Source organism: Thamnophis elegans, chromosome 3 (genome assembly GCF_009769535.1).
Source record: "Thamnophis elegans isolate rThaEle1 chromosome 3, rThaEle1.pri, whole genome shotgun sequence".
Classification (NCBI taxonomy): domain Eukaryota; kingdom Metazoa; phylum Chordata; class Lepidosauria; order Squamata; family Colubridae; genus Thamnophis; species Thamnophis elegans.
This window is the reverse complement of record NC_045543.1, coordinates 33,940,823-33,954,122: the sequence shown is the minus strand read 5'-3', so window position 1 is coordinate 33,954,122 and position 13,300 is coordinate 33,940,823. Positions and strand designations below refer to the sequence as shown.

The window sequence follows — 13,300 nt, the reverse complement described above, 5'->3', positions numbered from 1 at the left end:
AACAGATATGCAGGACACGCTGTGTTCCCGTAGCGCTGCTGTCCAGGCTACTGGGGAATATGATTTCCTGCATCACAATTATTCTCTGGGCTTGTCTCCACGCCAAGCACTACAGTGACACCTTCTGCCACACCAAAGGAATGGAACCAGTGATGCTGTTTTCAAGATCCGTGTGCCACCCCAGGTCCTTCTGTCACTACTCTGGTGGACACAAGGAATCAGTGTTCAAGGAACCGGTCCATCTGACCTTGACCATGGATGCAAGCCTCTTCGGCTGGGGAGCACTGCTGGATGCATCACAACATCAATTGGCTGGAGCTCAGGGCACTCCACCTGGCTCTTCATCATTTCAAAGTGCAGGTCTGCAGCTGGCATGTACTCGCACTAACAGACAACATGGCAACCAAGGCCCACATCAACAAACAAGGGGGCACATACTCACATGCGCTGTGGCACAAAGCATTGAAACTGGGGACCTGGGAGGAATGGCATCTCTTGTCACTGAGAGCAGAGCATATATCGGGCATGGAGAACCATCAGGCTGACTGGCTCAGCAGAGCCACAGTGGACCATGGTGAGTGGCTGCTACATCCAGAACTGTTCCTTCTGATTTGCCAGAGGTTCAGGCGGCCCATTGTAGAACTATTTGCAATGCCAACGAACACACAACTACCCATATTCATCTCCAGGTTTCCATCCCAAGGGGCAGAAGCAGTTGATGCTCTTGGTGCAACTGGCCGGAGGGCCTTCTCTATGCCTTTCCTCCTCTCCCTCTCATCCCAGGGGTCCTTCAGAAAGTAGTTGCAGAGAGGGCAGCAATGATTTTGATAGCACCATATTGATCTTGCAGATCTTGGTTCGCGAACCTTGTAAGCCTATCCATCTCTTCCCATTGGAGAATCCCCCGGGAGGAAATTTCCCTGTGCCAGGGGTCCTGGTCCATCCAGAGCCTCAGTGGCTCCAGTTGAATGCCTGGCACTTCAGTGAGAATGCTTGAGGGCTGCTGATTTCTCAGCTCGGGTGATCAGGACTATTAAGGCCTCTAGGAGGCAGTCCACCACGTGGATATATAACACCACATAGTCTACCTTTGTCCCCTGGTGCCAGGCAGCACAGTTAGATCCTACCTCAGCTTCCGCCCCTCAGGTGCTGGAGTTCCTTCAGGATGGGTTAGATAGGGATCTTTCACAAAGCACAATTTATAGGCAAGTGGCTGCCTTGGCCATAGTGCTTGATGGAGTAAGGGAATTTTCACTGGCTCACCATCCGGTCATCCACCTTGGGAGAACTGGTTGGTGACATTTATCGATCCAGTGAAAGGAGATATGACCGGTGGACCCGGAAGTAACTTTCAGAACACCTGCCCCGGCCCTGTCCCTTGCTTGCCCTGGCCATCCTGTCACAGCTTGCTCGCTCTCCCGCCCGTCCGCACTAAACTAGCCCAGCCCACTGCTCACTGATTGGCTGGAGTCCAGCCAATCAGTGAATGGGCTGGAGGTGACCTATTTAAAAGTGTGGCGCCAACGGCCAACATTCCTCTTTTGAAAACAGTCTTTCTCTTTTGAAAAGAGTCTTTCTCATTCCCAAGCAGCTGTTGCATTGCGCTTGCTGATCGGTCCTCCCTTTGCTTCAATTTGCCTTCCAGTAGCTTGCTGCTTCCCTCAGGTAAGCAACTAAGTGTGAGGGGCGGCGGCGGGAGGCTAGCTTCCAGCCTTGCCACACGAAAGCTGTGAGCTGGCATACGCCGCGTGGCCAAAAGGCGCTGGTCAGCGATGGCGGTGGTGGTGGCAGGCTAGCTTTTGTGAGGGAAGGCCTTCAGGCTGGCGTACGCCACATGGCTGAAAGTGGGTGGGTAGCGGTGGTGGCAGCGGCAGGCTAGCTTTCATGGCTTTCGCTAGGGAAAGCCTTCAGGCCTTCCCTCATGAAAGCTGCGAGCTGGCGTACACCATGCAGCTGAAAGCGGGTGGGCAGCGGCAGTGGTGACAGGCTAGCTTTCATGAGGGAAGGCCTTCAGGACTTCCCTCACACAAGCCGCAAGCTGGCTTATGCCTCATGGCCGAAAGCAGGTGGGCAGCGGCAGTGGGCTAGCTTTCATGAGGGAAGACCTTCAGGCCTTGCCTTATGCAAGCCGCGGGCTGGCATACGCCATGTGGCTGAAAGCAGGTGGGTGGCGGCAGCAGTCTAGCTTTCGCGAGGGAAGGACTTCAGCTTTCGCTAGAATATTTTATTTATTCTGCATAAAAATTTTTTTAATCATTTTACTTAAAATTATTGAGTATAGAATATTTTAAAATGGTTTACTTCAATTTATTGTGTGGAGAATACCTTGAAATTATTACAGTATAAATTGTTGCTGGTAGAATACCTTGAAATGGTTACAGTATAAATTATTGCTGGTAGAATATCTTGAAATGGTTACAGTATAAATTATTGCTGGTAGAATACCTTGAAATGGTTACAGTATAAATTATTGCTGGTAGAATACCTTGAAAAGGTTACAGTATAAATTATTGCTGGTAGAATACCTTGAAATGGTTACAGTATAAATTATTGCTGGTAGAGTACCTTGAAATGGTTACAGTATAAATTATTGCTGGTAGAATATCTTGAAATGGTTACAGTATAAATTATTGCTGGTAGAGTACCTTGAAATGGTTACAGTATAAATTATTGCTGGTAGAATATCTTGAAATGGTTATAGCATAAATTATTGCTGGTAGAGTACCTTGAAATGGTTACAGTATAAATTATTGCTGGTAGAATATCTTGAAATGGTTACAGTATAAATTATTGCTGGTAGAGTACCTTGAAATGGTTACAGTATAAATTATTGTGTGTGGAATACTTAACAATGGTTTTTAAGGATATTTTTTTTATTTATAGAATATCTTTTTTAATTATTTTAGGGAAAAATTATTTTTAATTGTTTTTAAAATATATTTACTACAAGAAATGTTATTCCTTTTTGCAAATGTTTTCTTTGTGATACAATATGTTGCTTTTAAGTGTTCAGACCAGCTTCATGTGTCTCAAAGTGGCTGCTTTTCTATGGGCAGGCCAGGTTGGTGCAAGGCAGCTTTGCCAGATTTAGTGTGTTTCACCCTGGTTGTTTAGGTAATTCTGAGATGGTTGCTGGTTCTGTGAGCTTCCTGGCACTGCCCTTTATAATTTCCCACAATGCCTTGATGGTTTTTATTCCAGTGGCTTTGTCTTTCCTGTCCTTAGGGTTAAGGGAAAAACTGGTTTCATTTGCAGTCTTTTTTTGGGGGGGGGGAATTCTTATTTTTTTATGCTTTCCTGGCACTGTCATAGTTTTTGTGGGTGTGGGTCTGTAATGTCCCACAGTTATCTACACATTAATAATGATCAAGAACTAATAATATTTCCTTATACATTTTAGTGACCTTTCCTTCCATGGTGTTTTCTTTCATACTTTTGGATTTCTTATTTTCTGTTTCTATTAGCAATTGCTAAAACAAATCCCATGTGAAAAAGTATTCAAAGCCTTCTTGATTTTAATTGTCAATTTATTTATTCTTGCACATTGTAATATTTATTCATTTTCATATCTGGTTTTCCACTGTTGTGCAAACACAATTCCAGCAGCTGCTAACATATGTAAAATTAAATGTATATTGTACTCCCTTTCAAATAGCCAACAAAATATTTCTGGTTTTAATTTCATATCTTGCTTTACCATTGCTTCTAACCACTAACTTCTGAATAGCTACTTGGACCAATCTAAGTACTGAACCTAATTCATATATTCCTGTTTTTTGGAACTGAGAACTAAATTTCAGAAAAAGGAAATCTGTATTGCTCTGGGAATCTATGACATTTATTATTGAACTAACTTCTTGGATGAAAGACTATATCTTTCCTGTTTGTTTATATCTTTCCTGTTTCTTATCATTCCTGAAAAGACTGTACATTGTTGGTTGAAAGCAGAGGTCCCTTCTGTTACCTGTAGTCCTCAGCTTACAACCACAATTGAGTCCAATATTGTTTTATTTCTTTGGCAGTTAGTATTATTTAACATAATGAAGAAGAGGCAACAGAGTATGACCGCTTTCTTCTCCAAAAAACCAAGAGTTGAGGAATCAATTGATCCACAACAGTCACCAGCACCAGCACCACCAGCACCACAAGCACCAGCAACACAAGCACCAGCACCAGCACCACAAGCATCAGCACCACTTCCACCACTTGAGGTTGGAGAAAGCAGCAAGTCCATCGACTGCACTGAAGTTCCACAACTTCCTGACTGCTGGAATTTGCAGCAATACAGACACTTCAAGGACAAGTATGATGCACTGGCAGTATCTGACAGGAAGATGGGTTGTGAGTACTGTGCAAAACCCATGTTCTCATTAGAGAAAGGTATTCATGTTTCTAGAGAGTGGAAGCATTTCCAGGTTGTGCCAGCAGGGAAAACTAAGGATACACAACAAGCATCGCTCAGAAAAAAAATAAGGGAACATTTTCAATCAAAAGCACACCTTATTTGCGTGGAGAGCAGGAAGCAATGGGAGCAGGAAGCTTTAACCAAATCCGTGGATAAGTCAACTGACAAATATTTATCTAGTACTTGCACAATATTTTCTACTGTTTACAATCTGGCGCAAAGATGTAATCCATTCTCAGACATTGAAGCGCAGGTAAATTTGTTAAATACAGTTGGAGTGGATGTGGGAGTTGGCTTGCATTCACAGAGATCTGCAGTGAAAATAGTTGAATTCATTGCAAACCAAATCAAGACCACTCTGTTTTCCAGGATTATTGCAAATAATCAAAAGGTGTGCCTAATAATCGATGAAGCCACAACACTTTCAATGAAAGCAGTGCTGATAGTTTTTGTTAGAGTTGAGGATCTAGAATGCCCAGCAACTGTCTTCGTTGAGCTTTTGGAATTAGAGAAACAAGATGCGGAGACCATATATTCTGCAGTTATGGGAAGTTTGCATAAAGTTGGGTTTACCACCGAATATCTACAGAAGAATTTAATTGCTTTCTGCTCCAATGGTGCCAATGTTATGCTTGGAAGGAAATCTGGAGTCAGCGCCAGAATAGCTCAAGACTTCCCAAACATCATAATCTGGCACAGCTTGAACCACTGCCTGCAACTTGTGCTGGATGATGCAATAAGAGAAGTGAAGCAGATCAACCACTTCAAGAGCTTCCTTGATAAAATACACACCACTTTCCAGAAATCCTGCAAGAGCCAGAATGACCTTTTCCAAATCTCTGAACAATTGGGCATAGAAATTGTGAAGATTGGCAGAGTTTTGGGACCAAGATAGGCTGCCTGTAGTTTAAGGGCAACCATAGCTGTGTGGTGTGCTTATCCAGCGCTACATCAGTTTTTTCTGGGCAATGAAAGATTCCCAGGCACGGCTTCCCGTTTTGAAAATCTAATTTTTTTTTAAGGATTTGGCCCTCATGATTGATATTCTAAATGAGATTTCTCTTCTATCAAATGCTCTGTAGGGGAGAGAGACAGATGCCATCATGGCCAAAAAGTTAGTATTGCAAACAATCAATGCTTTTGACGTGCTTAGACAGAGAAAGGGCAGATATGAAACAGAACTTGTTGAAGTGCTAAAAACACAAGCCTTGAAAAACATCAATTTAGCTCCAAATCAACGATTTGTTGCCCTTCCTCATAACAAACTTCTGTCAAGCATCATCACCAATTTGAAGAAAAGGCTGATGGATTGCGATCATCTAAGAACAGGTAGCCTATTGCCAGCCACAAACAAGTTACACTTTATCACATATTTGGAGCCAGATTACTGGAAAATTGAAGATGTAGTTGTTCCATGGGCTGAGGCAGAGGCAGAGGCAGCATTGGTTGCATTTGGCAGAATTTTTAATTACGAAATTAATTTGAACGCCTACAGAGATTTTTTGGAAAATGTGCTGAAAAATCCAGACAAGTACAAAATTCCTGATGGTATCAGAAAAGCTAGAGAGTCAGGACAATTGCTGTTAGTTCAGCAGAGATGGAAAGGGGGTTCTCAAAAATGAACCTCATATGTTCAGAACAAAGATAAGAGAAGAATAATATGGAAGGAAGATGGAAAGTTGAGAAAGATGATAAAGGAGAAAATGTATATTAGAAAATTGTGAAAAGGGTTCCCACAAATAGCCTATGCTGACTGTGTGGGATATGTTGGATTAAATGGAGAGGTTATAATATGCAAAATAAAAAGTGAAATAAAATAGGGATTTTATTTTAAATTCTGTGCCAGAACATTATCTCAATCCATTAGGTATTGGAACTAGTACCCCAACCTAGGGGATATGGCCAGAGGAGAAACAAATCACAGGCCCAATTACTTAGAATTGAGGACTGTAATACATATGTTGAACTTCTCTTTGCTCAGCAGTCATATATTTGTCATGATAGGGTATTGCCAGCCAAAAGACTGCATATTTTTCAGTTTTTTAAAATAGTAGGTTCAGCCCATGGTGAAATGCTGAAAGGTATTTTACTGAATAAATGTTGAGAGTTATAGAGAAAGAGAAAGAAAGTTATACCAATCTGCATTTTTCAGATTATCAGATACCCAACAAATGGTAATATATGTACACCTGGAAACTGACATCTAGTTGCACAGCACCTTCTAGAACAGGGGCCTGCAACCTTAAACACTCAAGAGCCATTTGGACTCGTTTCCCACAGGAAAAAAAAATACAGGGAGCCACAAAACCTGGGTGGGCAGGGCCAACAATGTCACACCCACCCCATCACATGGACACCGCCCACAGCCACACCTACCCAGGTTTTGTGCCCCCGGAGTTGTCTGTGGGAAATGGGTCTCTTTCTCTCCCTCTAATTTCTATTTTTCTCTTTTTCCTCTCTATCTTTCTTTCTTTCGTTCCTTTTCTTTACTTTCTCTCCCTTCTCTCTCTCATTTGTTTCTTTTTCCTTTCTCTCATTTTCTCTCTCCCCTCTCTCTCCCCCTCCCCCCTCTCTCTCTCCCCTCCCCCCTCTCTCCTTCCCCTCCCCCCTCCCTCCCTTCCTCCCTCTCTCTCTCTGTCTCTCTGGGCTGGCTGAGCGAGCACGAGCTGCAGTGACAGTGGCAGCTTTCCCAAAGATGACCCTCCTCCTCCTCTTCATGCGACCCCCTGGCCGGCTGTTGTGGAGCTGGGAGGGTGCGCACAAGCGGGGATTCAGGGAGCTCCCTGCGCAGCTCGTGCTTGCTTCTCAGTTTTGCGCCTGTCCCCCTTTCCTTCGTACCCTCCTCCCGGATGCCATTCCACCTTGCCAGCCCTCTTATTAGCAAGGTTGGTGTTGGCCACAGCCAGGTTGGGCCAGTGGGATGATGATGATGGTTTATATTCATTATTAATGTTTTTGAACCTCTGTTGAACTGTCATGGGAAATAAATGTTTGTTTATGTGTTTCATTTTCTTTTGTCTAGATTTGATGAACAACTGCAGCAGTTATTAGTTGAAGATTCTGAGACACTTCAGGACACCTTGCCTCTGCCTCTTTATCTTCCTGAATCTCTAGTATCTATGCCCCAGATTATTCAGCCATTCACCAGAATTCCAAAACCAAGAAGTCCAGAGGTAACATATAAATTAAAATATAATGGTGGTGGGCTGTAATATTAGACTTTCTGTTCACTTCCCTTGACCATTCTCTTCCTATTTTGAGAATTGGTGCAAGTCAGTTACAGAAAGGAGCCAGAAATAATAACACTAATTTATGTCCAGTTTGTTAGGTATCTCAAGCAAACTGTAAACCTGGCACTTTTATTGCAGTGGAACTGCTATGATTAGGCCTTGCATTGTGGCTGCATCAAAGCCATCAGATTTGAGTTGTATATTACCTGTAACAGCAATCTCAAACCTCAGTGAAGCTGAGTATTCAATCCATAGTGCTGTCTTGTCCATAAATGCTCAATGGTTGACTTAGTTTTTGTATAATACATAAAATGGATAGGGCTTTAATAATGCTGCCACAATAACGTTTAATCTTTTTGACCTCACCATTCATAGTAATTTTTAACATATTTCTCTAATCCAAATATGATTTATTTTGGGCATTCAATTGAGCTCAGTATCCAGTTAAAATCTTACTTGGGCATTACATTAATACAAGGTATGGCAATGTGTAAAAAAGGTATTGTTGACTCAAATGCTGGCATTCTCTACTTCTTAGGGTCCATCTCCCCCCCCTCATTTTTTGTTTAATGAATATATTTTTCCTTTTAATGTAATGCTTAGGTCTTGATGCATTGTATTCTTTCATGCAGATTTCATTGAACTAATATTTATGTAATATTAATGAACATTCTATTATTTAATCAATATCAGTATAACATAATCAATATTAATAGCATTTTCAAATAGAATGATTCTGGCAAAAGAAATCAAATACCAGTAGTAATAGGCACCTTGAGTGCATTCTCAAAACAATTGGAACATTATTTGAACACTATTGACATCAACAAAATCATCATCAGTCCATTGATAAAGGCAGCTTTACTTCCTGTGGCAATACCTTTAACACCATCAAGCATTCCCTTCTGCCTATCCCAGGCCCTTGGAAAGGACTCTGTAAGTGGATGAAAATGCCAAATCCACTCTTAATAACTGGTTAATCATGCAACCAATTATAATAACATCCTGCAAGAATAGATTTAATATTATTAAATGACAATCTGTCTATTCCAAATTCTCGGGAAGGACTTGCCAAATATGATTGATTATGTAACCAACCATAATTAGAGAACAAACTGTTGATTTAGGATTCCTGTTTCCTCAGTTCTATGTTTTCTGTGCTGAAAATAGCTTTTTCTTACATATGTTTGAATGTAAAAAGTACTCAGCATGTTTGGGAATATTACAATTAACTGGGTTGATCCAACATATATAACCCAGGTTTCTTACAACCATTATATCCTATTCAAGTCTCTAGGTATTTGTCACTTTTCATTACTGCTTATCTACTTTGATTTTGAAAATGTTTTATGCTTCTCTCCTATTCAGGTTGGGACGGAAAGGAGAGACATAGATTCCTCTTTATTTGGCAGACTGACATTGCTGAAACAACTGATTAAAGTTAATAAAGAAGAAGAAACAGCTTGTGAATTCCACATGTCTGCTTTGCTAGACATGGTAGATGCTTGATCAGCATTTCCTTAAACTAGAACAAGAGAGCTGACGATGTATGGCGTCAGACTTGAATAACAAGAGTTTGCTGGAAAAAAGTCACAATAGATGGATGACTGTCTGATAATTCTTGCACAGGCAATACTTCCTTGATGAAGTTGAAAGCAGCTCTTGCTCTTTGACCTGGTTATTTTACTATATGTGTATACCTGGGAATGTTCCATTAATCTGAATAGTATTTATTCCTATGAAAGCCAATTGTTATTTTTTATGAATTGTGCACCTCTTTTTCTGCTTTACAATTCAGAATGAAGTTCTTATTTCCAGTCTACATTACAAATCATATTTTCAAGTTCTGGATTTTATCTGGAACTCTACTGTGAAAAGTGGAACATTCTTTGCATGATGCATTTTATGGGAATTTTATTTTATAGAGCTTATATTAAACAACTTCTAATGATTACTTTTTACATAGTCATAGTTTCTATGTAAGAATTTACTGTATCCTGTAAATTGTATGTTGCTACCTTATGGACATGTAATGTGTGCTATGTAGGCAAAGGCTTGAATTCTAAGAAAAGTTAATATAAAGAAGTTCATGGACAGAGCATTTCCTGTTTCTTTGGCTAGGATTTGGGAAAGGGTTTTCTGGATAATGTGGAATGCAGCAGAAGAGGAGGGCAAAAACGTTCTTTGAATTTCCTTAAGTTCCCTCATATTAGGATTTGTCAATATGAATTTTATGAATATTGGAATGAATTTGTGGCCTTAATGTATCTTTTTCATTTGTATTGGTTTCCATGGTTGAAAAGAGATTTGAATTTCAGATGAAGTTACTTTCAGTCATGAAAGAGACTTGAAGTCTAGTGGAGAATCCAAGAACATTTGGCATCTAGGTTTTTTTTCTGTTGTGGGATATTAGCAACCTCTGTTCCATGAGACCCTGGAAATTTTTTATCATAAATGTTCTATCCTTTGTCTTCTGAGATCTATAAAAACCCTAATCTGAATTGACTAACTCACCTCATTCTTTTGGAATAGTTTTATGAAGTGACTTCAGACTTTGTAGTCCTTGACTTATGACCACAATTGAGCCCAAAGTTTTTGTTGCTAAGTGAGACAGTTGCTAAGAGAATTTTGACCCATTTTATGACCTTTCTTGCCACAATTGTTAAGTGAATCACTGCAGTTGTTTAATAATACAGTTGTAAACTAAATCTAGCTTCCCCCTTGAATTTTGCTTGTCAGATCGCCAAAGGTGATCAAATGATTCTGGGATACTGCAACAGTTGCTAAGTATCCAAATTTTGATCACATGATCATGGAAATGCAGCAATGGTTGTGTGAAAAATGGTTATAAGTACTTTTTTCAGTGACATTGTAACTTTGAACAGTCACTAAATGAACTGTTGTAAGTTGAGGACTACCTGTATTAAAACATTAGAACATATTTTTAATGAGTCTTTATCCAGAAAATATTATCAATTTGATGTAAATATTCTTAAATATACAGATTATAAAGTGGGCAGTAGCTTATTAAGACTAAGACACTTGGTAACTATATTTATCTTTTAAAACAATTAGCTAAGTATAATGATTTGAAAGAGGTATTTATATTGTGACCAGATATTATTCCCCAGCTTTTGCATTTTTTCTGGTATATTGGATAGGGTGTATATTTTTTATAATTTGCATCTGATTATTATTCCATTGTTTTACTGAAATATGATTAATAACACAGTATCAGCTAATTATACTAAAAAGAAAATTATAAAGAAAATATATAGAAAATTCAAAAGACAACTACCATGTAAATAAAACAGATATTGCACATATACACATTTACCATATATGTAAGATACACTATTATAAACTATTGCTAGAAAGATAAATAATATAATCCATCCAAATTGTGAAATTGCAGTTCTTACTGTTGATGTTTCATTATTTTAACTTATAATGAAATTTAAATGTTTCAATCATGTTTAATGTATATCAGCTACAAACCTTAAGACAAAAAAAAATTACACATAAGGTTTGCAGCTGATGATGTACATTAAAAATGATTGAAACACTTTTAAATGTAATCACAAGTTTCATTGAACCATTCTCTAAGGGAGCTTACAATTATAAAGTGGAAATATTTTAGGCAAAGTGGAAGACTTCAATTACATATATGTTTGGTTGGTTGATATTGAACGGGTAGACAAGTGCCTTACTGAATACCTCCAATTGGGGAATTGGAGTATGAGCTACAATTTGCCTGAGATTGCAGGATGATGTTTGAGGGATGGACATTCTTTGTTACTTGTTATATGCCTTCTTTACAGCTTATATCATTTCCCCCTTTCCCCCCCCAGACAGCAAAAAACTAGTTCAAGAGCTCATAAATGAGGCTCATGAAACACAACCGCCTATAGGGCTGCAGATGGCCTGTTTTGCAGTAAAGTATTAAGATCAAGTGCCTGGTTTCTGAGGGATTCCATTTAAAACTGAGCATCTATGTCTTGGATTTAGACCGAGTGTAATACTATGGTTCAGTCAATAAAGAAAGATGAATTCTGTGATTTGATGGCAACTCCTGGTGAATCCAATTTTTAAAAGTTTATTACCGAATATTCATAGTCCTTGACTTAAAACCATTTGTTTAGCAATCATTTGGAGTTACAATGGCACTGAAAAAATGTACTTAGGACCATTTTTCACACTTATGCTCATTGAAGCATCCCCACAGTCATGTGATAAAAATTCAGATACTTGGCAGCAGCCTGTATTTATGATGATTGCAGTGTCTGGGGGTCTTGTGAATCCTCTCTTGTTATCTTCTGACAAGCTAAGTCAGTGGGGAAATCAATTACTAATGTTACTAATAACAGGATTCACTTAACTGTGGCAGAAAAGATTGTAAAAAAGGACAAATCTCACTTGACTGACTTGCTTAGCAACATAAATTTTGGGCTCAATTGTGGTTGTAACTTAAGGACTACCTATATTCTCTAAAATAAAGTAGGAATAGAGCAGATAAAATAAAGCATGTGTGATGTCTCAAACTGATTTGCCCATATGTATATGCCATCTACAAGTAATTCTCCATTTACAGCTGAGCCCAACATTTGTTAAGTGAATTTTGACCCATTTTATGACTTTTCTTGCCTCAATTATTAAGTGAATCACTGCAGTTGATAAGTTAGTAATCCGGTTGTGAAGTGAATCTGGTTTCCCCGTTGACTTTGCTTATCAGAAGGTCGTAAAAGGGGATCACATGATCTTGGGACATAGCAATGATGATAAATATGATTCATTAGCCAAGCATCTGAATTTTGATCAAAATTTTGAATTTTGATCATAGGGATGCTGGAGAGCTCGTAATTGTGAAAAACGGTCATGAGTTGCTTTTTTCAGTGCTGTTGTAACTGAACGGTCACTAAATGAACTGTTGTAAGTCGAGGACTACCTGTACTTTTATTCTAACGGCTTACAACACATGAGAAAAACTATAACTCTATACCTGCTATCAAACAAGTCAGTATGCTGTATTAAAAGACTATTTGTTATATTCTAAAACATTGGGATAAGAATACACCTATGCTTAGTAAGAAAGCTTTTCCAGAGGCAGTGGGATACTACTGAGAATGTCAATCTTCTGGTCTCAGTCAACTCATACCACCAATTACTTTCAAGTTGGGTGATTGGTGCATCCTTTTGCTTTTGCTTTTTTTGTTTAGTGTATGGCACGTGTTAGCCAGGGATCACTGAAGCGGCTGCCTGCCTCTGTGAAAGGATTGTTTTCGGGCGGTGTTATCTTACCCGGAGGATGCCAGGATGCCAGTAGACAATCGGGGGAGGCTCCTTTCCTGTCCCTACATGGTTTATTTGCTCATGGGAATCGAGCTGCCAAGCTGCTGACCTCAGCAGAACGCAGGCTCAGCGTCTTACCATGAAAACAATGTCACTTAATATTATACTATTACTAACCCCTTAACAATCAAGCTCATGAAGAACTAGACAAACCAATCCATCATGTAGAACTAGAAAGTTTTGAAATGTATAGTTAAAACAATTAGGACAACATGAATGGGGCATCCAGCAATTTGATATATGTCAAAATGCTCTATTTGAGGGAATGCACTAAAACAAGTTTCCAACTTATATTTATACTGTGTAATAAATAACT

At 39.4% G+C, this 13,300-nt stretch overlaps 1 long non-coding RNA gene across 1 annotated transcript; it reads left to right on the top strand.

The window, feature by feature from the left end:
- The first annotated feature begins 7,346 nt into the window (after window positions 1–7,346).
- Window positions 7,347–9,183, top strand: LOC116506490. The gene is made up of 2 exons (XR_004255033.1): window positions 7,347–7,578; window positions 9,004–9,183. It is a non-coding gene; the product is annotated as an uncharacterized LOC116506490 (long non-coding RNA).
- The last annotated feature ends 4,117 nt before the right edge of the window (window positions 9,184–13,300 follow it).